General features: G+C 46.7%; 1 protein-coding gene across 3 annotated transcripts in view; it reads left to right on the top strand.

Annotated features, from left to right (window-relative positions):
• ZBTB7B (zinc finger and BTB domain containing 7B) overlaps positions 1 to 27,657 on the top strand; it is a 134,320-nt gene that overhangs the window by 58,248 nt on the left and 48,415 nt on the right. For 2 of the 3 annotated variants that reach the window (XM_078670005.1, XM_078670006.1), the window contains exon 2: positions 24,195 to 24,411. The exons of the other annotated variant lie outside the window; for it this stretch is intronic. The gene's annotated coding sequence lies outside the window, so the exon portion shown is untranslated. The remainder of the gene's footprint in view (positions 1 to 24,194; positions 24,412 to 27,657) is intronic. 3 annotated transcript variants of the gene reach the window in all.

The following is a 27,657-nucleotide window of genomic DNA, read 5'->3' as shown; positions in this document are numbered from 1 at the left end:
TCTTCCAAAATACTAATTACTTTTTTTTACAGAGTCTGTTTTTTCTGTCAGTTTATTTCAAGGAAAATATGGGTCCTGTGTAGTGCATACTGGAGTAAGTCGCCTCCAAGTTGTGGATAGGTGTTTGAGTGTACACGTTTGAGATCTCCAGAGCTGAGGCTCAAGGCAGTGCAAGTCTTCCACAGTGCCTGTTGGTGGGTCATAGAGGTGGTCAGGTTACATAAACATCCAGTCCTTGGCCTCTCTGCAGAGCGCACAGAGGGCCAGTCACAAATGTACCAATTGAAATTGTGGCAGTGTGTGCAGAAGGTCCACAGCTGTCAAAATATGGACGGCACCAAAAGAAAATAAGAGTGGAAAGATGTTCTGAAGAGGAAGGGGCTGATGTGTGATAAATGCAGATGTGGAATGTATAAAATGTATGGGAAGAGAAAGGTGCAAGTGTCTAATAGAGGAAGAGTGTTCAAAATGGGATTTTTGGTAGGCTAGGGCATGTGCCAAAGGCGGGCAGAAACCACCACTCTAGTCAGGAAAAGGGAGTTACACTCCTTGAATAACCCCTGCTCACCCCCTATGTAGCTTGGCACGAGCAGTCAGGCGTATCTTAGAGGCAGTGTGTAAATCATTTGCACATAACCAACAGTAATACAGTGTAAGCACTACAAAAGGATACCACACCAGTTCAGAAAAATATCCAATATTTTTATATACGTAAGGCAAGACCAAAAACGATACAAATCCACAATACAGTACTTAAACATCTTCAGTTATCAAAATATGCTTGAAAAACAGTTCCTTGATGTCGATAGCTCCGTCCGGGGCTATCACGGCATCGTGAACAAACAAATCGAAACAGTTCTGGCTGACCGCAGCATCACGGGCCAGCTATGGTGTCGGGAAGACCTGCAAACAGTACCTTTTAAAAATGCAGGGTGTCAACGCGCAGAACCAGGATGGCCTCGTGAGCTCTCGGCTCCCGGGGCCTCAGCAGCCCGTTACAGCATCCTGATCTTCATCCTGTGCTCTAACGGTGAATTCGGGCAGCGGAAGAGAAGCGATGCCGGGTGCTGTGCCTCCGGACTTGCTCCTGTGTCGGGGAGCGGAGTAGCGTTACCCGGAAGTTTGCGGCCTTCTACTCTGTGAGCCGGGGACTGGAGTGGCCATGCAGTCCGGCCTTGAGTGCAACAACAACGGGGCCGGAACCCGGAAGTAACCGGTCCGGCCCCAGTTTGGAACTGCCTGAAGAAGCGCTGCGGGCACCTTGGCCCGGTATGCAGGGACCCTGCATTTGAACACCCACTGTCCTCGCTGGGGCATTTGGAGACCGTCGGGGGCGTGCGGAAGCCGGAGGATCGGTGGCATCGGTGCGCCCCACCCCCCGCGGAGGTTCTTTTGTGGAGGGGGTTACGGGGGTACGCCGCGCCAGCCGAGGCGAAAATATAGCGGCTGGGCACCCTGGAAGCAGTTAGGTGCGATGCGCAGCCTGCTGAGCGGGAAGATGACCTGCTGAGGCCAGATTAGGAGTCCCAGTAGCTGCTGGGGCTCCGAGGTCTCAGAGAAGAGCCTAAGGAGTGGTGCCTGTGGGGGTGGGCCTCGAAGATTACCGGAGGCAGGAACATAGCTGGGAGAAGCACGTTGCCTGGCCCAGAGTGGGGTGCTCGCCTGGTGCGCTGGACAGTGGCTGGGGTGCTGCTGGGACTGACCTTGCCGCCAGCAGAGTGGGCTGGGAGAGTGCCCACTGGCCATATCCACAACTCCTGCACTGGAGGCGGCAGCTGCTGCCTGGTGCTGCCCAGGCGTCTGTGTTTGGAGTTGAGACCCGGTTGAGGCATACTCGTTACCCCCCTCGGCGTGGTGTACTGTGCATGCACCTGGGATGAGGTGAGGTCGCCGGGGAGGTCATCATTTGATACAGCGCCCAGAATAAGACCCTATCAATCTATACTTATCAAGGAAGGTGCCTTGAGAGGGACATAGTGCAGGGCACAGGACCCTGGCCTGTCCTGGGCCGCGGCGGACGGTCGGCGCTCTCGGCTCTGGGACGACTATCTGAGACCCCCCGGAGGGGGGGCGACTGCTGTGATGGCGGCGAGGCAGGATCCAGAGAAGACTGTACCCAGGACGTCTAGAGGTCCGAAACAAGTGCAATCCAACAAACTTGACCGCTACACGCAGGAGTTCCGCGTTGTCGGGAGGAGATGTAGGTGGTGCCCTCTCGGAGCCTACTTTAACAGATGTGATGGAAGCGATAAATGGAGTCCAGTCATCGCTGGGGGGGGAATGGAATTGTTGGACAATAAACTTGACGCGGTCACGATAGAGGTCAACCTGATACGTGCGTATCTCACAAAGGCCAGCGAGAAGTTGAAGTCGCTAGACATTAAGACGGCCGGTTTGACGGATGATGTGGCGGAGCTGCAGCGGGAGGTGCGTGACCTTAAGACGTCCCGAGATGCTACGGACAGGAAGCTGGATGAGTAGGAAGGGAGAGCCAGATGCAAAAACGTACGTATTCTTGGATTGCCCGAGAAATCAGAGGGGCAGGCGCCGGATTTGTTTGTAGAAGACATTATCCTTAATCATCTCAAGCCGAAGGGTCTTAGTAACTTCTTCACAATTGAGAGGGCCCACAGAGTGCCGGGAGGGAGACCGCGACCTGGGGCGCCCCCTCGCCCGATGATCGCCAGAGTGCTTAACTTCCGTGATCGGGATGCTATCCTGAAGGCAGTGCGGACGGGACCCCCCTGCAATATGAAAACGTGACAATTTCCTTCTTCCCGGATTTCACCCAGGCAGTACAGAAGCTGAGGCAGAGTTTCCTCCCAGTGAAAAGGAAACTCCGAGACAAGGGGCTGCGTTATGCAATGATGTATCCAGCTCGGCTGCGGGTGGAACTGGAGGGGAAGGCCTAGTTTTTTGACAACCCGGAGGGGACATCAGATTGGATTGACAGCTGACTCCTGGCTGAGACGGCGGAACAGGAAACTGATGGTAGGGGCTAGTGACTTAAATGAGACAGTTGGCAGCAGTGGAACTGCGGGGGAGCCCTCGGCGTGGGAGCGGCTCAGTGGTTGTGTATCTTTATCCTGGCAGACTACACTATAGCAACAAACTGATTCGGGGCACAAGAGATCCTTTCGGGGCTGGGGGGAGGAGCAGGGCAATGGTTACCTCCTCTTACTACCTTTAGTTAGCCATTGGGGGTGTTTTGGGCGACAGGCACACTGCGAGTTGGGAATGGGCGTTAGCCATATGCAGGGGTGCAGGGAGGGGGGGTGGGGAGCGGGGTGGTAAAAGAGATCCGGTTCAGAGATCCTATTGAATACAGTCATTGTTGAGTTTTCCTTTGTTTTTTCTTTGTGCATCAGGTGGTAATGCTGCAGTTAGACAATACCGATATTGGTTAAATGTTGCATGTTAGCCAGGGTTCGGGGATTAAGGTGCTGAGCTTCAATGTAAATGGCCTGGGGGGATAGGATTAAGAGGGGAATGGTAAATCAGCTTGTGAGAAGGCACGCACCAGATGTGGTACTATTGCAAGAGACACACCTCATTGGTGATCGATGTATGGCCCTTCATAACGGGGGCTATAAATTGGTGGCACATGCTGGGTTTACCTCGGGGTCCAGGGGAGTCGGTATTCTGATGAAAAATTCCTTTCCCTTGGCAGTCCAGGTCACCTGGTCTGACCAGAGGGGGCATTATATCGGTGTCTCGGCACAGTGGGGGGGAAGGACGGTGACCTTTTTGTCAATATATGTACAGCCTGGCCTCCAGTCTGACACTTTCCGGGACCTGGGTGCTGTTTTCCTCACTTTACCCCTGGGCCTATTGGTATTAGGGGGCAACTTTAATGCAGTGCTAGACAGGGAGATGGATAGACATCCAGCACGAATACTTAGACCATTGCAGAGGTGGCTCCCAGACTTCCTCGAGACAGTGGGCCTTGTTGGCGGCTGGCGGGTACGTAATCCGACACAGACATACTTTACACACGTGTGTGCCGCACACCACAGTATGTCCAGATTGGATTACGTGTTGGTGCCGGCGGTCATGGCAGCTACAGTTAAGGAAGTACGTCACCTGGGAAGGGGTATTTCTGATCATTCTCCGGTGTGGTTGTGTGTTGAGCTTGGGCAGCCTGTGGTCGGCAGAGTAGCCCCCATTAGTGAGTGGCACCTTAAAGATCCAGCCACCAAAAAAGAGGTAGTCCTGAGGTCTGAACGCTACTTCCAGGAAAATGTGGGCACTGTTGACTCTGCGCAGTCTTTGTGGGAAGCATATAAGACTGTGATACGGGGGGAAGTCCTGTCCTTGGTGGCAGGGAAGAAAAAGAAGTGCCCGGCGGGGATAGTCGGGCGGAGGCAGAAGTGACAAGGTTGGAGGAAAAGGTGGCCATGTCTGCGACTCCAGAGGACTTGCACTTTTTAAAGTTACGGCAGGATGAGTATAAATGCCTTGCCAGGGACAGAGCGATTGCCCAGAACACTACTATTCAAAGTCGAATATATGAGCATGGTGACAAGGCTGGTAAATTGATTGCGTGGCTTGAACGTGAGGGATGGGCGTCGAGGCTTGTACCAGAGTTGCAGGGAATAGGTACTGGTAGGGTCACAGACCCTTAGGAGGTGGCGGATGAGTTCTCTGGCTACTATAGAGGGGTGAATGCCACAGTTGGGGAATACACAGAAGAGTAAAATAGTGAGATGATTAAAGATATCTGCTTGCCTGAGCTGACTGAAGGCGACAGGGGATATTTGGACTCCCTCTTTACAGACGATGAAGTAGCACAGGCGATTAGAGCGACTGGACCCAATGGTATACCAATAGAATTGTACAAATTAAATGCTCATAAACTCGCCCCATATATCCGTGCCATGTTCATAGAAAGTAGGGAGATAGGTCAACTCCCATATGATCAACGGGTGGCAAATATTGTGGTTATCCACAAGGCAGGTAAGCCCAAGACACGTTGTTCCTCATATAGACCCATGTCACTGCTCAACGCCGAGCCCAAAATCTTGGAAAAGCTCCTAGCTATCAGATTGGTCAAGGTAATCACGACCTTGATACACCCCGATCAGTAGAGCTTCATGCCGCGCCGTAGCACGGCACTCAACTTGCGGAGGCTACATGGGATCCTTGGTGGCTCCCCGAAAATACACGAACCGGCGGTATTGGTGTCCTTAGATGCCACCATGGCGTTCAATAGGGTAGAATGATCTTATTTATTCGCGGTGTTGGCAAAGTTCGGTTTTGGACCGGAGTTCATTGGTTGGGTACGCTTGCTATACGCTGATCCCCCTGGCCGGGGTAGTCGTGAATATTTGCAAGTCGGCTGACTTTTCTTTGGGGAGGGGCACGAGACAAGGGTGCCCTCTGTCCCCGCTTCTCTTTGGTCTGGCACTAGAACCTTTGGCGGCATGGGTCAGGTGGGACCGGTCAATACGTGGCTTGCTTTGGACGCCAGAATGGGAGGATATAATTTCATTATACGCTGATGACATCCTGCTTTATCTTTGGGCAGGGATCCAGAGCACACTATATGTATCTGTATGGTATTTTCATGTTGATGTATTCATTCATTCAGGATAGATCAAGACCAGATGTGAGTTTCCAAAAGTTTTATTTATCAGCAGTGTTCACCTCTTGGGAATCACTGCACCTGTCACTCAAGCCTACACGTGTTTCATCACAGCATGTGGCTGTGACTCTTCAGGGCTGATCTTAATGATCGAGGCGCGTGGTCGGGGAACCGGTGATAATTCCAACCCGGTCCTTATCGGGTGGTTTTTAGTTTACAGGGTCACGGCACCAGTCGGTTGGTCCGGTTGCCGTCAGCAAATTGTTAATGCGAAGTTCACACGGATAAATTTCAGTAACGGTATCTGGGCCGTGTTCAGCCCGTGATTATGCCTTGTACAGCTTCGGTCTCCAAGTGCGGGAACTTCGCATTAACAATTTGCTGACGGCAACCGGACCAACCGACTGGTGCCGTGACCCTGTAAACTAAAAACCACCCGATAAGGACCGGGTTGGAATTATCACCGGTTCCCCGACCACGCGCCTCGATCATTAAGATCAGCCCTGAAGAGTCACAGCCACATGCTGTGATGAAACACGTGTAGGCTTGAGTGACAGGTGCAGTGATTCCCAAGAGGTGAACACTGCTGATAAATAAAACTTTTGGAAACTCACATCTGGTCTTGATCTATCCTGAATGAATGAATACATCAACATGAAAATACCATACAGATGCATATAGTGTGCTCTGGATCCCTGCCCAATCATTATAAAAGGGAGGTTCCGGTAAATCCCCCCCCCTTTTTTCACAGAGGTTAAGGTTTTCCTCTGACCAAGAAGCACCTACTTGATACCACAACAATCTAATACCCTACCGTGAGAAGTTGAGCACCAAAAATTTCTGAATACTTAAAAACCTAAGTGTAGACTATTCAAAATCCTGCTTTATCTTACCGATCCCAGGGCGTCATTGAGTAATTTTCTTGATATACTCACCATATTTGGACGGTGTTCCGGATTCGCCATAAATTGGTCGAAATCAGTGCTCTTCGTCCTCACTGGGGAGCCACCGGTGATCCCGCAGTCGTGCCCCATACAGATTGAACCACTTGGGTTTAAGTACCTAGGTATATACTTCACACTTGACCCAAAGCTGCGCTATGCAAATAATCTGGTTCCTCTTTTGAACCGGTTTAAAAAGGACGTAGAGCGCTGGAGGGCTCTTCCGCTATCCTTGTTGGGCAGGGCAGTGCTGTTTAAGATGCTGGCGCTTCCCCGATTTTTGTATGCACTTCAGAATGCAATGGACCCAGTACCACTATCTTATTTCAAGGAAATAGAAGCCCTTCAGAGGAGGCTTCTCTGGGACGGAAGACCCCGAATAGCATTCGCCAAGCTCACCCTCCCATTGTACTGTGGTGGGATAGGACTGCCGGACCTACGAAAGTACTATTGGGCTTCCCAGCTTGCTGCGGTGAATCATGTAGTATATGGGCCACCAGGGGACCCAGGATATGCCATGGATCGGGGGCAGGCGCCGGTGGGGGGGGCTTACCAGGGTGCTCTATGCCAGACCTAAGTGGTTCTCGTTGTCTGGCCCGACGGCGCAAGCAGTCAATGCGTGGCATGCTGCTAATAGATATCTTGCCTTGGAGGGGAAGTTAACCTTAGCCACCCCCCCTGTGGAACTCAGAGAGACTTGGGAGCCTATGGAAATCTAAGGGATTTGATAGGTGGGATCTCATTGGTATCACTCAGATCAAAGATGTGTGGGGAGGGGACAAAATACATACATTTGACTCTCTCAAACAGAAATATAGCCTACATGACAGTGAGTATTTTCGATACCTCCAGGTTCGGCATGCTCTCCTCACCCACATACCTAGGGATGCCGCGCTTCCGGAGGCCTCTCCCCTTGAGGATCGAGTTCTGGATGGGCACCTCCCGGAGAAAACTATCTCTTTAATATATAAAAAACGTATTAATAATATGGAGGACCCGCTGGGGCTTATTAGAACGCAATGGAGTGCATACGGTCTAGAGCTAGACGACGAAGACTGGACAGAGGCGGTTTCCTCCCCGAGGGTGGTGGCGATCCAGTTGAGACTGAGACTTGTGCAGTTAAAGATCTTGCACAGGTCGTATGTTACTGGGCCTCGATTGGTACGTATGGGGCGAGTGGAGAGCGGAGAGTGTCGAAGGGGGTGTGGAGAGCGTCGAAGGGGGTGTGGAGAGCTTGGTACCTTTATGCATATTCTTTGGGACTGTGAGGCAATGCAGGAATATTGGTCGAGGGTTCATGACGAGATAATAGTGGCTTTGGGAGAAGAGATACGACCTGAGGCCCGAAGGTGCATACTGAATGTGTGGGAACCCACAGATCTGAATGTGTATCGTAAGCAATGGGTGACGCTGGCGTGTATGGTAGCGAAACGTAATATTGCTCAGATGTGGGGGGCCAGCCAGCCACCTCGGGTTTCCAAATGGGCGGTGGACTTAGTGCATGTTCAGGGAAAAGTCTATATATATGGCCAGGGGCTGTCCGGAGAAATGGGGTAAGGTCTGGGGGGCTTGGAATGGACACCGTGGCGAGATTTGTATGCCCCGGCGCGACGAATAGATTCAGAGGCGCAGGAATCCCCATGACACTATGAATCATTAATCATTTTTCGTAATTCTGTAAGAGCGATGTCTGAACCAATCTGATGAGAAACTGTCAGTACACCTGATGTTACATTTCTTTTTCTGTTATTTTGTTAATAAAAAGAGTTAAATAAAAATGCTGGGTGTCTGTGACCTCTCATTGAGCTTCCGAAAGCACGGTGTCCGCTGGCGTCTGTTCTGGAGGTCGGTGCAGGAGTCGTCAGGGCCTTCGAAGTCACACACGTTGCAGATCTAACTCCTTTCTGTTGAAGTCAGGAGCGCTGGCGTCGGCAGGCGTCGAGTGCTGCGGTGCAAAGTGCGGCATGCGGTGCCCTCGGGTTGCGGTGCGAGCAACGGCTCGGTGGCGGAATCAGATGGAGTTGTCGGTGAGACCGGGGTCGCGGTGCGAAGTGAATGCAGTGCTCCCATGGTACTGGCAGGTCGCGGTGCAAGTGGCGGCGTCGCTGCTGAAGCGCTGTCGTCTGTTGACGAACTGGAGTCGATGGCGCTGGTAGGCAAGGCTGCGGTGCCGGATGAGGGCGTTGTGGTGTTTAACTTTGCGAGCGATGCCCTCGAACCACATTGCAAGCAGCGGCGTAGATGGTGGCGTGGAGCGTCGTCGGGGATACTATGGCGTCGTCGTGAAGCGAGGCGGTGTGGAGTGGGGTGCCCACAGGTCGCGGTGCGAGCAGCGGCGCCAGCAGGTGTCATCAATGAGACCAGGGTCCCGTTGCGGCGTTGCCTTCAGGACACAGAGTCGGCAGCAGCGGCATAGACGTCATCAGGTTGCTTTTCTTCTGTTGCCGCACAAAAAAATCACAGTTCCCAGTACTGAGGGCAGAACAGCTTGAAGTCTTTGCTGTTCCTGAGACTTCTTGAACAGGGGGCAAGCTCTACCTCAAGCCCTTGGAGAAACTCACAAAAGTAGATTGCAGAAAGTTCAGTCCAGTCCTTTCCCTGCCCAATACAGAAGCAGCCACTGCTGGCCAACACAGTGAAACACACAGCAATGTGGTTGTTTCCTCCTCACAGCTTCTCCAGCTCTTCTTCTTGGCAGTCTTCTTGGTCCAAAAGAGTTCTAAAGTTAAGGGGGCTGGGCACCAATACTTGATTTCTCAGGCAGAGTGTCGGTGCCCAGCCAGAACCAGTTCTGCCTTCTCTGGTGTGACTTCTGGTAGGAGGTGGAGACAGCATGGTCGGAGGCAGACCAGGCCCTTTGAGGTGCAAGGAAATCTCCTCCCACTTCCCCAATTGCAGCCCAGGCCTATTCAGCCCTTTCCCGACGCACCTAGACTATCTGGAGCCACTCCTACTCCCCAGCCTTCTGTCATCCAAAACCCAGACAGGAAATCCACATTCCACCTGAGCAAGAAAATACCTACTTTCTAAAAGTGGTATTTTCAAACGCAGAATGTAAACATCACCTTCACTAAAGATAATCTTTTGATTCTGAGTTTCTTGCATACTAAACTTTATTTTCCTACCAAATTCACCGGGTCAGTTATGTTTATAAGATGTTATAAATAAACTCCCCATTCTGTCCTATGGGGAACAGGTATCCTTGCAATAGCGAAAAACGAAATTGGACATAATTCGTTATCAGGACATGCCACACACACTAGGGCATGTCCTACCTTTCACATACACTGCACCCGGCCCACAGGGGTACCTTGGGCCTACCTTAGGGGTGGCTGACATAAGAAAAGGGAATGTGAGGGACTGACATGCGTGTGCACTGGCCAAGTCAACATGGCAGTTACAAACTGCGCGCAGACTCCGCAATGGCGGGTCTGAGTTACCTTTTCAGGGCTACTCATGTGGGTGGCACAATCAATGCTGCAGGCCCACTAGTAGCATTTGATTCACAGGCCCTGGCACACTCAGTACACTTTACTAGGGACTAACAAGTAAATCAAATATCCAATCATGGAAACACCAATCCATTACACAATTTATCACAGGAGCACCTGCAATTTACCACTGATCAGCAGTGAGAAAAGTGCACAGAAACACTACACCAGCAAAAACGGAGTCAAAAACGGTAGGTCAGAAAGCAAAAACTCAGGGGAAACACACCAAAAAATGCCAAGTCTAACAGAGACATGCAGAAGAAAGTGGTATGAACAGGAGAACTGTAGGAATTAGACACTCAGATGACCACCACCCCTTCTAAAGACCTAAGCGACCTAAATGTGCAATCTAATATTTTCAGAATGTAAACATTTTCAGTTCACTTGTAGTAAAACCATTGTTACTCATTTACTTGATACCGCTATCAAAAATTGACAAAGCCAGTAGGTCTGACTTGTTTCAAGCTTATGTCTGGCTACAATAACCGAAACCACGCACACAGGCACCCAAAGACTAGTCAGGGGCATGCTTTGTGAAACACAGGATTTTAGTTTACATGTTTTAAGCCACACTTAATTACATCAGCCACGCCTCTTGGAAAAGATTCCTATGTATGCTTCTCTGGCCATGCACCTTTTAGAGACCAGAAAGTCTGCTGAAGAAAACACTACAAGTGTTGTTCAACAATATTTTTCTCAAAATTCAGATTAGCTCACAATTCAATTACACTTAAAAGGAGGGAGCCACACTATTTCCAGAAAGAATGCCTTTATTAATGTTCCATCAATATTTTTCACTCCAGCCCAGCCAATGCATTACGTCCTGTAAAGGACTTCCTCCGGGTTTGCGTATTCCTATATAAATTCTTTAAAATTAAGTAGAATCTGTATAAATATGGCATTGAGCGGGCAGTGTCTTCCAATTCAAATTGAATAGAATTGTGAAAGAATTCTCTGGACCTGGGTTTAGCCAGTATAAGTGTGGTATTGAGCAGGTAGTTTCTTGTGAAATTTAGATTACACAGTTAATGGTGTAATTTCAGGAATTTTGCGTTGTACTTTTGTGAACTTCACAAAATGATGCCAGTCTGTCACTTTATGTAATTATGCCCGATTTGCTGTCAAAACTTACCACCAACACGCACGCCATTCATGGTAAACATTTACTGTGAACTCACATGAACACCTAAACATGATTGGTTGTTGTTAATGATGCATTTTTTTTGCGCTTTTTGTTGCGCAAAATTTGTATTCACGTCAAAAACTGACACGAGGAAGCACTTCGTTTTAAAATGATTGGCAAAATGATGGATTTGCTTTTTGTTTGATTATGAGAAATGTTGCCAAAATTTCAAGTAATTACACGAAAGCAAATTGTGCAAATTTCGCCCCCCCTTCTCCCATCATTTACAAACTGGTCTATTTGAAAGTAAGACACTCTGAAGCTTCTTGTAGCCATATTGGATTTGAGCATTGTCAGTCAGACACACCCTGATCTGACTGAGTGTCCTGCCCTATAAGCCTTTTCAAAGTCAGATGCCGGCTCTCAACATCTCCTAATTTCCCTATTGGTCGCTTGTCCATGGATTCCTAATGGACCGAGTACAGGGAGCACGTGGTGGTGGCTCTGGATTCACTACACTTGTTCCTGGTAGTGAACCTCTCAGGGCCACCTTCAAGGTTTCTTCTGGCTTGCTTTATCCATTGGGCACCCTGCCTCCGAATTTCAGCGCCATATTCTGTGCAGGGTCCGTCCTTGAGTTAAACAGCTCGGTTACCAGACAGCATTGGCAAAGCCGCTAGTTTGGGGTTTGTGTGTCGCGCACAAAGATGGTTTGTGTAAAATGATTGTGTAGAGAAAAGCACAAGTAAAGCAGCTATGAGTCCAGAACTGAAGGGACTGAAAGAAATTTATTTTTTTCATTGTGTGTCAAACATCTTAGAAATTTAATGATACGGTTTTAAAGATATTCCCAGTAAGAGCAAAGATCGAGTTAAACACTAAACGATTCTGTGTAAAACTGCACTAAAACCTACCAATACGGCAGGGTATGGATGTGTGGCAGACAGCACCTTTCATTACCATTTGCATCCCCATCCCATGTAAAAATATATTAGCTTCACTGGCAGGAACGGTGGGCCAAAACTTTAATTTGCCAATGGTTTTTCCTTTCCAATGTTATACTGTTCATTTTTGTAGTCATCCTGCTAGGTCTTGTTACATCAATTCAAAGCCTCCTGTACCTTTTCTTTGCAATAAAAAGAATAATTTGTTCCTGCGATGGCCATTAAAACAAACAAGGGTGTCGATACCTGTTCTACCTACATATGCCAGCTAGGGAGCACCTATTCAGTTAATGAAATGGTTATTTTTACTTTAAATGTGAAATATATATTCCAAGCATATGACTGCCATGTCTAAATGGCGAAATGCTTGTTTTTATTTTTATTTTGTCTCATATACTTGCAATAAAAACTTGCAGAACTATATCTGTCGCACCAGCTTGCATGCCAAACCTGGCTTTGCCAGTGCTTGTTTCTTCAGTGCTGATTTTTTTTTTTTTTTTTGCATGTTGATGCTGCAATTAGAACGGGTGATTACAAAACTACAATAACTTGAATGGCAAGAAAAAAAATGACTCCATAAGGAACGTGCACCTGACACGAGGCCACTTGGGAGCTGTGTGTACAGATCTTCGCCGGAAGCGCACCAACCCGCCGAGTTGTCTTTTAATCACGTAGCTGTGCTCATGTTTGTGCAGCACGCACATTGACCCCCTTGTCTAGGCCCAGCTCCACTCGCACCCTGCCCTCTCTTCACACGGCCTCCGAGGCAGGACCCTCCACCCCCGGCTCCTGGCGCCGGCCGGGTGTGACCTCCAGGCTCCCCCAGGGCGCGCCTCACCTTCCCGCTCCCGCCTGCCTCCCCCCTTTGTTCGGGCCTGGGCGGCGGCCCGCTCTGGTGGGCGAGAGCCCAGGTGCCGCGCGCCCTTGAGCCGCGCGCGCCCGCCCACCTGAGCCGCACCCTCGGCCCCGCCCGCGCCGCGCGACAGTCGCCAGGCGACCCTTGAGCTGCGCGGCGCGCGCGCGGTGTGGCATCAGCAGGGCCGCGCGCGCTCCCCGGGGCTGCAGCAGGCAAGCCACTTAAAGGGACCGCCGCATCGGAGGGTAGCTCGGGTGGCTCATGTGTGTGCTGCTGAGATCGGCGAGCCTAACGATTGGCCACAGCTGCTGCTCCGGTCAGGGTACTGAATACCTATCTCAGAGGTTTGTAGGCTATTAGGCAGAATGCGGAAGCTTGTCACATCGATATATGTCTGGCTAATGCGCCTGCTGCAGGCATATCTGTGAAAATTACAATTTCTGATTCTAATCAGATAGCTCTGGAATTTAATATGGGATTGAGAGAGGGACCACGTGCAGCCTGCAGTGACGGTGCTCAGTTTGTTAATGTGCCTAAATCTTCAGAGATGTTTCTGTTTCAGTCGGAGGCTGGGAGTTTGTGAGCTCTGGCGAATACGATTTGAAAGAAGAAGAAAAAATCAGGCGGCCATACCAGTATGAACTTTAAATGACACCTGTATTTACTGGCTCCTTCATCACTTCTTGGTGTCTATCGGTTGTACAGAAATCAACAAAATGCAATGGTCCATATTTATTAATTACCTATTAGCTTTTCTTAAAATAAACGAGTTTTTCTTAAATCTCTCAGAAAAAGCAAAAAATGAGTATAACAAAAATTATCTTGCAAGGAATGCTCAGTATTCGATATTAGATTAGAGGTTTTGTTCAGTGCAGTAACATTCATTTATTTATACTTAATCAATACTGTTACTAACAGTTACATACTTCTATGTGAGTGTATGCCAGGGAGTAGAGCTATGACGTACACAGTACTGATATTTGTTGACCAGTATTGTTATACATAGCAGGTAACCATGTAATCTGATCCAAAGTTGCCAAAGAGGAGTTTTGATGACATCCTAAACTGCGAGAGGTTTGTAAATGTGACCAGAACCCCAGTATAGCAATATAGAACCATATTATGAATATTACCTGTTATATATTTTTTACATTCCATATTTATTTTAGGGTGTTTGGTTTGAAAAAGGGTATTTCATTTGTTTTAGAATGCATGAAATGCTTTAATATAGTGTTTGATTGTCTCCAGTCAAAAGGAGACCTGCATATAAAAAATGTATAGTTTTAGAGGGAATAAAGAAATTGTTAAACCCATTCTGCTGCCAAATGGGGATAGTATGGAAGCTGCTCTTTTTGATGTGCAGCTAACAATGGGAACAGGCTAGGTTTAGGTTCTTTTTCCCTTATATTATTATTTTGTGGATAAAATAGTAGTCAGTGCCACTGGATTTATGCGACTGTGGCTGCCGTGTTTACCACAGAATTATGATTTTGCCACACTTGCCACATAATCTGTAGATGTCATCAAAAATGTTGCTTCTGATGGATACTTCTAACCGAAGATTCCTCACCTTTCAAATATCCCCAGGTGCCAGCCTGGATCTTATCCCCAGGTGCCAGCCTGGCTCTAGAAGACTTAACCCGCATTTCGAGCGTGCCAGAAGGTGGCACCATGTTGACTTTGTTTGATCCCGGAAGTGCAGATGGAGCTGCATCTAAGTGCCACTACTGCACATCGACTTCAGTTACTTTCTTTCTGTGCCTTCGTACGCAGATCTGGAACTTACTTTCAACTTTTTCCTCATCCATTGCCAAGTTTTATGTCATACAAAATACTTTTTTTCCAGGGTGCAAGGGAACAGAGTCCCCCTAAATCTATAGGGTTTAAGCCTTGTAACGACAGTTTCAGACACATGTTTGAGACACATCCCCAGATATGTGCCTTTGGTATTGGGGTTCAGTGCACAACGCCAAGGCATGTGAGGAGTGTGCCCTTATGACTCAGAATGTGATCTGGGTGTACAAAGCGGTGTGTCGCCAAACACTGAAGGACATCTCGGAAATCCAGCTCAAAATCGAGAGCGCGGCCCTCTTACCGCTTTCAAGGATAGTGGGATCAACCCAATTCGTTTCTCGTGACTCCCCCAGCAGGAGTATCAAAAAGAAACACTCTTATCTGACCTATATTTCTTTACCAAATGGCCTCCATAAGGCTCATGCTAGAAGCAGGTACACCATACAACGACCAGACAGACTAATTATACAAACATTGTGTATATGTTTTATATTTTCTTGAATATACAAATTTTTTTAAATGATTTTTTTTATACCTATGAAAACTTTTTTTATATATATAAATTCATGTCAATACAATTTGGACAAACAAAATAATGATTCATTGGTATTAATACACAAAAACAATAGGTCATAAATGACACAGAGACAAAGTGACAATTACATTGCAATAAATATCATCGTAAAATAAATTTGTTGATCCCATACACAACCATCCATCAGTCATACAAATCAAGCATAACCATCTCATACACGCAACACATTCATACACAAAAAGATACATTCTCATAGGGACTCCTATTGTAAAACTGACATACACTCTCACTGGTGTGTTGTCATGTGTAGGTTTGCCTTATAGTCGTTCAACACACGTTTCGGTGGGTTGAGATTATCACCACCTTCGTCAAGGCCTCTTAATTTGCAAGACATTCTTATAGGTGGATGGGGGTTCTCTTAGTGCGAAATACTACATTGGAAGTACTTCTTCCTTCAGCGTATATGGTCCCACTGATTTTAGACCAATAGGGCTGTTCCAAACATGAGGGACAGAATCCACTCTCTTATTAGGTGTCATCCCGCCTGATGTATTTTCTAGTGTGTGGTCTCAAATCAGTTATGTCATCAACATTTCAGAGAAGCATACTTTGGCTTCTATACTTCAAAGTTGTCTCTTAAGGATTCCTTAACTTCTTAAATTCTCTGGATCATTCCGCTGTATTCCGGTCCTGCATGTTGCTTCGGTTGAGCCCCAGAATCCTTGCAGGAGTGTCAAAAAGAATCAAATAATTTGGGCAGTGGTTGTTTCCCTCTGGTCAGTCGTGCCCATCTGTTTGCTGGGGAGTTCTACATCTGTTTTATGGGACATGGTTTGCAAGATTTTGCTGACAGTACCCGGAGAATTTTGGGCCATTTTGTAGCATCCTGAATCTAGAATGGTCAGGATGCTACAAAAAAAATAATCCGTTCTGGACTGGACATTATGGATTGCTTAGGAACGCTAATTTGGCGATGAAGACTCAAATTCAAACCGTTGCTGGCACAATTTTTGGTCTGCTAAAAATGGTAAAGAACTTTCTTCCTCTGCTACCGGTTGAATACCGTAAAACCATAGTGCAAGCCCTAATTTCATCCAGGTTGGATTATGTTAATGTCCTGTATCTGGGCTTACCCAACTATCTACTCAATCGGCTGCAGGTAGTTCAGAACGCCGCAGCCAGAGCTATTCTTATGGTGAATCCCAGAACGCATATGTCGCCTCACCTGAAGCCATTGCACTGGCTCCCAGTCAGAAAGAGGATCCAGTTTAAGGCTCTAGTGCTGGCCTATCGAGCATTCCATGGGACGAGTGCCGGTAATTTTAGAAAGAGGTTCCAACACTACGAGCCCCAATGGGTTTTGAGGTCCTCAGGGCAATTTGCCCGCTCTTGGGCAGGGAGCCGCTCCTTTCAGGTTTTAGTAGCCCGCCTGTGGAATGATCTGCTTTTGCATCTTAGACGGGTCCAGGACTTGCTGCTCTTTAGGAGACAACTAAAAACTTGGTTGTTTCAGCAATAGTACTATGGTAGACAAGGCTGTATCATGTATTGATTACTGGAAAGGACTCTTCTGCAGTACTGATCAGTACTGCAGGCGCTCAGTCCATCCTCGTGAAAGAGAGGGACTGTTTACCTCTTGTGTCCAGGGATGATGATTATCAGTATGTTTGTGTAGAGGATCAATATGCCAGTTTTACACTGACGTGCCCTCTTCATCCTCTGTGGGGAGCGACTGAAGCATTAGTAAAACAAGATATGCGATGCATTCAGCTACCTTCTGTGGTGGAGGGCTTTCGTATTCTGGTCAATCCCTTTTCTCATAGTGGTTTTAAAGATTTTGTTGGGTATTTGAGGTCTTTTGTAGTTTGGTGGATTTTAAAAATAAATTGCTAAATCTAGAGGCAAACATAATTTTTTTTCAATTCCCATTGGAAAGTGCAAGGATACGTCAATTATTGTGGCCTGATCCCAGCAGTAAATGTATTTATTCCCAGAAAAAAAATTGTTAAAGGGATCAATCAATCAGGATTTATAAAGCGCGGCTAGGGTATCCAGGCGCTTGCGGTTACCAAGGCTTATTCGAACAGCTAGGTCTGGATGCCCATTTGGAATTCCGGACGTGAGGTGATGGTCCGGGGGTGTAATGGTTCTTTGAGAAAATGTACTACCTAAATTATTACAACTCTTATAGTTGAAGGGGTATTACTAAATACAATGCAATACCAAACACCCAAAGACATTTCCTACTTATGGTTATTGACTCTGCCTTGATTCCTCAATAGTGTTCAGCTACTGAATGCAAAAATTATATTACCGGTATTATCACATATTATATCAACAATGACGTCACTATCGTGGCATCTTGGGTAAGGTTACATGTAGATTAAATGCTGCAGTTCTGTCGACAGCCAACAGGTGTCCTCGCAGAGTTTAGCTCAAAACAAAAGACATCAGTTCCACTAGAAGCCAACTATTGTTCTCATGGGGAACACATAAAAATGAAAGCATGCATTTTCAACTCGAAACAGCAGATATTACATGGAGGCAACATTTCTGCCGTTCTACTAACAGCCAGCAGATACCACTGCTGACACTATGTGGAGAGAGAAGATCAGCATACTCCTGTCCAAGATGTCCTGCAAGCCGGCCTCAAATTTCTACTATTTGTCCTACAAGTTCTTGTCCCTTACCCCAAATGTAGCATCACATGCCCCAAACATACCACAAGGCGCAATCGATTTCCAAAAATGGTCATCGGTTTTTGCCTTATTACCGAAAGGTAGAAGTCGCAGTCACACGTGTAAAGATGCAACCTTTATGTCGCTTAAATTATGTCGTACATTGATGTCAGCAGTGATGTCAAGACGATTCTAACTGTGATGCCATGCGTAAGGTCATAACCGTTGATTTTGTGGCGTTGGTAGTTATTACTACATAGCTAGCCAAATTAGTCGGCATGTGATCTAATTAGAGAGCCTATGTCGGAGATACTCAATGTACTGGCCGGGGGGGCGCTTTCGGCCCTCCTGACATTTAAATGCACCCTCCCCCTGAGCAGCAGCAGCCCTGGGCTGCTGTTGACTTGACTCAGCACTACCATGAAAAATAATGTTAAATATATAGCAAGCACTTATGTAAAGGTTAATTGAAGTTAAACAAAAGGAAGTAACTAGACCCTTAACTTGAACACCTTCATTTTAAAGACGGACACTAGATTATACATGCTTTGCTTCCCCTACACCCCCGCTGACATCAGTGAGGCCCTCGGTCACACCATATACCAAACTTTGTGGCCCTCAGGAAAATGTTTGTGAGTACCAATGTCCTATGTCTTTTAAACAACGTTTTGTCTTTTTTCCAGGGAATTTCCTATGTTTCTGAATTGTATTGTTTGTCCACTGCCCCTAATACCACACAGTATGGCCTGAGCCCCCACCCATACACTATGCCTCAACTGCTCATGGCAAGTGCAAAGTTATATCCTGTCTGTGACTAAGTGAACCCTAAATACATGTTAATCTGGTCATGCCAGAACCTGCAAGACATGGCCACCAGCCATCGCTGGAGGTTCACACAGCATAGGTGAAGGCCTTGCTTTATGCCCATTACCTGCTGGTCATTCAGGCCGGCTTTATTGCTGGTTGCGCCCAGGTTGATGATTATTTGTTTCGCTCCCTCAATGACTGCCATGGATTCCTGCACTGCCAGCCTCCATCAGTGATCAGTGTCCATAATGAAAGACTGGGCAGGGGACTTAACACCCTAACCTAATCAATGCGGTTTGCATGCAGCTCTTTGATGACTGTTCATAGGACATTCTTCTATATCAAGATTGTAACTTATGAACTGCAAGTAACAAAAGGATCTCTGTGACACAAGCTGTAACCCACTGAGCTATCCATATAAAATACAGTTATGTGATCTGCCCAGTACGTGTTCTCCGCTACTTTAGAGGAGTCAAACTAGACAAAACTCTGATCTTTCTCCAGCAGGAACTTCAAATTACCAGAATTATCTTGACACTTGTATTGTTACCTGCAATCTGATAGACACACTGGAAATACTGCAGCTGTTGCTCGTAAACAGCGTCTCTCAAGGTCCACACCAGGTGCGGCTGAACCGATCGCACTGCCCTAAATGGGTGGCCCGTTGATCATTGCTGCTGACCGTGCCTTGGTGGCTGTGCGCAGGGCTTTAAGTGGGCCGGGTCTCAAGGGGTCTGAGCACCGGCAGTTTTTTTAAGGGGACCTCGAAACGGGTCTCTATCGGGCTCTGCTTTGAGCCCTGGCACAGGTGGTCCATTTTTTCCCCCGACTGCAGTGACAGCAGTTTGCTGTCACTGTAGTCTGGAAAAAAGCACCAGGGCACAAAACCCAGTCCGATAGAGACCCGTTTCGAGACAGCAGGCACATCGATGTGCTCTTCCCTCACTGCTCTCTTCTCACTAGAAGAAGTTACGGCAGCTGAGAGTTGTAGGGGAAAGGAAATCCTTTAAAGAGTCATTTTCTTTCTGGATTTTCCTCTTTCTGTAACTCAGGAGCTGCAACATTGTGGTGGGGTCACCAGGGTTTTAAGTGGAAGCTTTTTCAATATTATATGTAACAAGGCAAGCCATAGTTGCAGCTTATTTATCTTATGCAACTAATAACCATTGACAAAGCCAATAGTCCTGCCTAGTTGTAGGTATGATGTTACTTGTTGTATCACATATCTGGATGCAATGACAGAAACGCAAGTCGGGCTGCACACTATACTAAACACAGATTTTTAGCGTAAGATTTGTAAAGCCACGCCCCTAATTACACTGGCGTACGCCCCTTTGAGAGACCCCTCAGTTTTTTCATCCCACTTAAAGCCCTGGCTGTGCGGATAGGGATCCCTGCACATGACTTGGCCAAAGGCCAATGCTTGTTTCTTGCACTGCAATCCCTGGTTTTGTGTCAAGTGTTCAGAGATGTGGCCTTGTGCCATGGCCTACAAGTACTGTGGTCATGGGTTCTGTGGGCGTAAGTACCTAGTGACGGGTGTGGCAAAAAGGAATGATCTGTACCTAAGAGACACTGATGTACACCACGAGGGACTTGTCTATTCCACAGTGTAGGGTGCTGGCAGGGGATATGTCACAGGGCATGACCAAGTTTCCTCCCATTTGAGTAGTAATCACTTGTCATGGTGGTAAGAAGAGGAATTGTTAAAATGTATCTTTAAAACCCAGGAAATTCCCTGAAAAACTTTGGTTAAGATACACAATGTTATAATATCTAACATGTATTATAAACATCCTGTCGCTGGCATAAGGTTTTTTTTGTGTTGGCCTTGAGGTCTTCACAGGTTTCGTTTTTGCAGTTTTCGGAATCTAGATTCAGTCACTCACTCAAGTCATTCATCAAAAGTAGTCTAATATACTGTTTTTAGGTTACCTTCCAGTGGCATGCACATTATCTGAATTCTGCATGAGAATGGGATTATTGAATAAAAAGAATATACTTAAAGAGAATACTTAAAGACTTAACTTAAAGGTAATACTTGGCGTTGTCTTAGCTATCCTGGGAAATTTATAATTTTATAAATGTTAAAAATTAATACGTTATTTTTTTCATGAGTAAATTGTGAGACTTGCACCAGCCATTCTGTTTTTTTGTTTTTTTTTGGAGGACTTGTATTAATTCTTCTATTAATTCTTCTAGACTGGTGGTGCTGGTAAGTACGAAAGTGGGAGAACCAGCAGCTAGTTCTTTTAGGGATTTCGGACACTACATTCTAAAGGACAAGGCGGTGTTCTTGTTGAGCCATAAATATTGCCATAGGTCAATCCGAGTTTGTCAATTTCATTTGATTGGTAATGCATTCTGCATTATAATTAGCCTCCCACGTTACAGTTATTACTTTGTAGACTCATCAGTCTGAATATTTATCTAAATTTATTTTTTAATCATTTTGTCTGTATCCATATTTTTTTAGATGTGTAAACAAGTTAATTTGCTACTATATTTCCATATTTATTTCACTGATAAATGTAGACTTACAGGTTCATCAGGCATCCACCTGTATTACGCATACCTCAAATGCAGTATGCTTATTTGAAAACATTACCATTTCAGTACACTGCAGCTTTATAAAAACTCTGCCTTTTATTGATATAACGCCCTTGCGTATTATTCTGCAAAGGTATTGGTCTGACAGCAGTCATGAGTGGCCACTCAATAGAAGACCTGCTTTCCTTTTTAGGTCGAGCCTAGCGTTGCAGCGCGTGCGCTGCTCGCTTTGCGAGGCATTCAGTATGGCGTGGAAGCTTCGTGAAAGCTCCACCCACTCTCTACCAATCTTTTTTATTGGCTTAGGTCCTAAATGCTGCCTTCGGATTGGTTTTAGGCTTGTTAGTCTCGCCTCATGACGGACACGTCCTCATTTGTATCCTTCCATGGCTACTGGCCCATTTACGCCAAGTATTATTTTCTTCCCATGCCCCCCCCCTCAGTCCGTGACTTCTCGCGCACTCCACTCCCATTTCCAATGCAATAGGTCTAGCGTAAATCCGAGTCCTATTTCATTGCAAATGCTTGTTTTCTCTGTTGAAGGTAAATGGAGAACATACATGGGTTGTATATGTATTTTACAGCAAAAACCGTAAACTAAGAGCTTTAATCACAATTCGGCATCTCAGGTTTTCAATACTGTAATTATTTTTTCTTACCCTTTCCATCTGTATTTATCTATATTGTTTTTTACTTATTGCCTTTTAATCATGTTTATTTTTGTTCTGTGAAGAAAACGAAGTTGCAACCGTTGTATTTGCCCTTTTAGTTAACCGAAGAAATGACACTCCCAGTCATCTGGTTATAGTACTGTATACAGCCAAATATAACACTAGAGTAAATTCTTCTGTTATTTTTTTTGGGACATGTGCAAGGAAATATCATAAATGTGTTAACTTGCAATCTATCAACCTCCGCGACTCTTGGCCTGGCAGTCATGATTGTCAGCATGCAGAGTCACTGAAAAGAATAACTCATTTCTGTGTGTTTCTGTTGTTGTGTAACAATCAGTAAAAACAGACAACTGTGAGCTTTGATTATCAAGCAAATCATTGCCACACTAGGACTGTCCTTAGGGTGTCAGTTACTTTGACTGTCCAGTTGCACCTTTTCTGATCACAACGCTTCTGCCCTACTGAAGCCACATCTGTCCCCAATGTGGAAAAAGGCCTGAATGTCTGTCCCCGTACGACATTTGGTCCACGTGAGGGAAGCTTTTACCACTGTTACATGAGTTGTTCTTGTGTTCTGTTGCTGCTGCTGACTGTGGAGTAGCTGTTGCGTGAAGGCTCTTGCATTGCTGCTGTCTGAGCTGTCCCTGTTTAGTAAACAATGTTTGTGGTTGTACAGCTGCTCTCCGTGCCATACTTGTTCTGTGCATGGGATGGAAGCTTGCCCTGTTTTTGTGGGAGAGAAGTTAACTGCAGACTCTTGCATTGCTGCTTGTGTTGCGCCAGTTTTGTGAGAGTGATTTGTGGTTGTACTGCTGCTCTCAGTGCCATACCTGTTCTGTGCATGGGAGGGAAGCTTGCCCTGTTTTTGTGGGAGAGAAGTTAACTGTAGACGCTTGCATTGCTGCTTGTGTTGCGCCAGTTTTGTGAGAGTGATTTGTGGTTGTACTGCTGCTCTCAGTGCCATACCTGTTCTGTGCATGGGATGGAAGCTTGCCCTGTTTTTGTGGGAGAGAAGTTAACTGCAGACGCTTGCACTGCTGTTTGTGTTGCACTGGTTTTGTGACCGTGATTTGTGGTTGTACTGCTGCTCTCAGTGCCATACCTGTTCTGTCCATGGGAGGGAAGCTTGCCCTGTTTTTGTGGGAGAAGTTGGCTGCGAACGCTTGCACTGCTGTTTGTGTTGCACTGGTTTTGTGACAGTGATTTGTGGTTGTACTGCTGCTCTCAGTGCCATACCTGTTCTGTCCATGGGATGGAAGCTTGTCCTGTTTTTGTGGGAGGGAAGTTGTCTGCAGACGCTTGCACTGCTGCTTGTCTTGCACCTGTTTTATGACAGTGATTTGTGGTTGTACTGCTGCTCTCCATGCCATACTTGTTCTGTGCATGGGAGGGAAGCTTGCCCTGTTTTTGTGGGAGAAGTTGGCTGCGAACACTTGCACTGCTGTTTGTGTTGCACTGGTTTTGTGACAGTGATTTGTGGTTTTACTGCTGCTCTCCATCTCTCCATGCAATACCTGTTCTTTGCATGATAGTAGGGAAGCTTTTCCTGTTTTTGTGGGAGAGAAGTTGATTGCAGACACTTGCACTGCTGCTTGTGTTGCACCGGTTTTTGTGACCGTGATTTGTGGTTCTACTGCTGCTCCCCGTGTTCTACCTGTTGTGTGCATGCGAGGGATGCTGCCAGTGCTGTTCTGGTTCTGTGATTTTTGACCGTGTCTGCAGTAGGCTGCAGTGCTGCTGCCTGTGATGTTCATGATCTATGGGAGGAAAGTGTACACTACTGCAATCGTGCTTCGGTTGTTATTTTTATACAGAGCTGTGGCTTGTGTGGTACCTGCTCTGTGTATTGGATTGAATATGCCCTAGTGATGCTTGGGGCACTGCCTGTTCTGTTCTCACAGACCATGAACATCACAGGCAGCAGCACTGCAAGTGGTTCAAAAGAAACCTGCGTTCTCAGGCGTGAGTAGATTTTTATCTGATTTCCATAAACTTGCTCCTGACATTGGTGCATGGGCACGCCACGCCTACTGTGATTTTGAAGCCTTGTGGTGGAAACTTGTTTGCAGCAGGTTCACTATCTCTTGAGGTACATGTTGCATCTCAGACCGTCCTCTCAAAGAGTTTTGCCCCCATCCATGTCACCACCCACCCGGCCCCACCTCCTTCCCCCCATCTAAGCAAAGGGTTAAGAATGTGTTCTTGTCTCTTTCGTAGTTCTCCGAAACCTGGCCCAGGAGGTGCCTGACCTCAGGTGTAGGCGTCGGCGACGAAGAAGCGTTTCGAGGCGGGATCCTGAGCGGCGACGAGGCCCTTAGGTACACCAACCGGGGAAGTCCAGGCCAGCCGACGCGCCTTGGTCTTCTCACGGCGGAAACAAACACACCATCAGGCCACAAAACCGGACGCGTCGACCAGGAGACGGACAGCCAAGGTGAGCGGATTGGCAAAATTGGGCAGTTTCGCAAAATTGGGCATTTAGGTGCCAACCACCAACTTTATTGGCTGTTAGAGTGAAAAAAGTGTGTGTACAGTGTGGCGGACATAACAGTAGAGTGGTTTTAGGGTAACACCATCCTGTTGGAGGCTAACATGGTGCAGTGGCGTAATTGATCAGTGGATAAATTCAAAGAGAAGATCCATCGGTATCTAAATTTGTTTGAGGGATGGTGCAGATGTCTTGTCCGTGTGGAGGGTGCCAAAGATCCCTGATTTCTGGAAGGCTGTAGCTCTTCTTAAGTTGGTCTTTGTAGCAGTTGTGCTTGCTTTATGCCCTATCTGGCAGTCTCGGTGAGTTCCTGGGTGTGGACTACTTACCGACAAGATGCGATGGCTGCTTGTCTGTACCCGCCGGATGTTTGCAGGTTGCAAAAACAGCTGACAATTATTTCTCAATCTCTCTGTATTTGCTGCACACAAAATGCCTTCCAATACATTTATGTTCTGAACTAAACCAGTCCTGCTGACTGCAGAGATCTGCAGCCACCCTGCGTCTATCGATTCATCTGGGTCAGTCCAGTATTAGTGACCCGGCCCAAATGTATGTACTCATGCTGTTTTTTGTAGGCACCTAGCATTTCGCATTTGTGATGACTTCCAAGAATTTGATGTCTAGGTGGAGAGTAAAGTGATAGGACTCTGGTAGTGGTGTTGCGTAATCCCCTAATGGGTGGGATTTGATCCCTCAACAGATAGGGGGGGTCGTAGTTGGTCCATGCCAGGCTGTGCCCAAAGACCCCAATATGCAGAAACTATAAATGCTTAAAAGAAGAAAGTATGAAGCACTACAAGGAAAGAGGGCCTTTTGATGCTTTGAAGAAGCAGTGTCCCGCCTGCTCTGTCCAAGCCCAGGTCTCAGCACCTCCCAGAAGGCCTCTGATGATCTCACCCAAGCATCAGCGAGATTTAGGCTTATTCTGATGCTGAGGAAGGAGCATGGCTGTGGTGCGGCTGTCTCTAGGAGAAGGTGTCCTCAACTCAATTCCTAGCCTACAAACATCAGGATTTGTAGGTCTTGGTGAGCCTGGGCAGCGGCGTAGCGGGGGTTGTCAGCGTACCGGGCAAGGCAAGTATCCGTCCACTTTTCTTTTAACATTTTGCACCCCTAAGAATGCTGTTGCGCCCCTAAGAATTTTGCGCCCCGGGTAACCGCCTACACTACGCCACTGAGTCTGGGTACACTACTGTGAGGGGGTGTCCTTACTGAGAGTGTTACAAATGCCAGAGCTTTAGTCTAGCCTTGCCTGGCCGCTTTGAGGTCCTTCTGGAGGTCTTATCGGAGAGCCTAAAGTGCCATCTGAGCCAAAGATCCCATCAGGCTGGTCTCCATCTCCTTTGGCAATTTTTTGCACAATCCGGCCCTATTCGCCCATCATTAAAAATGCTGGAGTTACCATCTTTGGTTCAACAGTCAGCAGGTGAACAATCTGTACACTCTTCAGACCCCGCTTTCTCTGAAACCCCCTGTACAGGAACACTGAATGGTTCGCCGAAAACATCACCGTAAAAACGTCACTGTAACCCTTGGCATTGGTAACCTCTTCCAAGCTTCTCTTTTCTTTTTTTAAAGAATATTTGATTTACAAGGAAAGATTGTACAAGCAATGAAAAAACACACAATTGGTGTGAAATTGTACTGAAATATTTTATGCACATTCTAATAAAGTAAACAATATCAATATTTGTGTATGAAAAAAATGATGGGGAATAAAGGAGAGCGAGAAAGGGGGGGGGAAAGTTCCTGAATATAGACATGAGGAAAACCTAGTCATAACACCAATACTTGTGAAAATATGTTTCTGGTACTTGTTTTAAGTTTATATTTCAAAGTTGGAAAAAAAATATTTTCAAATGTTTCCTATTTTTCCACTGGCCATGACTGTTACATACTAGCCACGTGGCAACCCTGATCGTAATTTATGCGTTGTTATTTTCAGGTGATATTTCATGTATGAATTCACCTGCATAAGTTCCGGCTAGTACCAGGCTCGCTTCCTTGGGTCCAACAGGTCACAAACATACCTGCTGATGCCCCTTCTTAGGGTGGTCATCAACGTGACCACAAGTGTTAGACCAGGAGACCGCTGTATCACATTTTGCATTTAAAACGTGTTGCCCACTCCAGATCACTCTCCAAAAAGACCAACAAACAGTATAAAACATTAGAATGTTGGGAGCTCCATTGAAAACATTGGAGTGCTCCGGGCTTCTATGGCCGGTAGAAGCCCGGAGCATGAGCATCAACATTCCAATGTTTAACAAAGACCTCACAGAGCCAGAGTGGATTTCAAACTGCTCGGGCTCCGTGAGGCCTTCGTTTTATAAATTAGAACATTCTGCCCTCTAGGGGCGGAATGCTCAAATAGCCTTAGAGCCCTCCATAGCGGGCAGTAATTGCCATTAAAGGCCTGCTCCCTTCTTAAAGGCCCTCACCTTCGGCAAGGGCCTTTAACGCTGGAGCGGACCTTTAATGGCCGGTAGAGGCCACTAAGTCGGGCTCTGAGGCTATATTAGAACATTGGAATGTCAGGAGCTCAATTGAAGACAATGAAGTGGCTTGGGGCTTATAATGACTGGTAAAAGCCTTCTGCCCCAACATTCCCCTGACTGTCTTTCTATTTCTCCCTTTTTAATTTAGAACATTCGCCCCTCAGTGGGTGGAATGTTCTAATAGACATTTTGCCTCAGGTTATACTGGTTGTTAAATGCCCTCTCAGCTCGGCCTGCGTTTGATTCAGTAGTAGATGAATGAACTGAGGATGAGTTAAAGAAAATGCTCAGATATCTATAGTGTTTGGGTATACATTGAACAATCTGGCCCCCTCCTGATGGGGTTGTAGCTACCAGCTGCAATGTAATTGGTGCACTTCCACTTGTTATAGGGTGGCAATGCCAGATTCATGTGCCACCCCAAACAGCCCAGCTGCAGGTTTCAGGTACTACACAGAGTGAGTTTATTTGTATTTACATTTTGTATATAAGGTCCAAGCACATAGGTAGGGCCAAAATGTACAAGGAGCTATTGATGTTTCCAGCTCAGCTTCCAGGTCCTCTCTGACCCTTCCAACAGACCCCAAGGCGTCAGGGAAAGGGATCAGTCTACACACAGACCACATCCAACACACTGTAACACTCAGCCAGGGCAGGCACAGGATACTACAGGCCACTCTGGGAATATCTG

The sequence above is a fragment of the Lissotriton helveticus genome, chromosome 12 (genome assembly GCF_964261635.1).
Source record: "Lissotriton helveticus chromosome 12, aLisHel1.1, whole genome shotgun sequence".
Lineage (NCBI taxonomy): Eukaryota > Metazoa > Chordata > Amphibia > Caudata > Salamandridae > Lissotriton > Lissotriton helveticus.
Note: the sequence above shows the minus strand (reverse complement) of the source record. Positions and strands in the feature narration are given on the sequence as shown.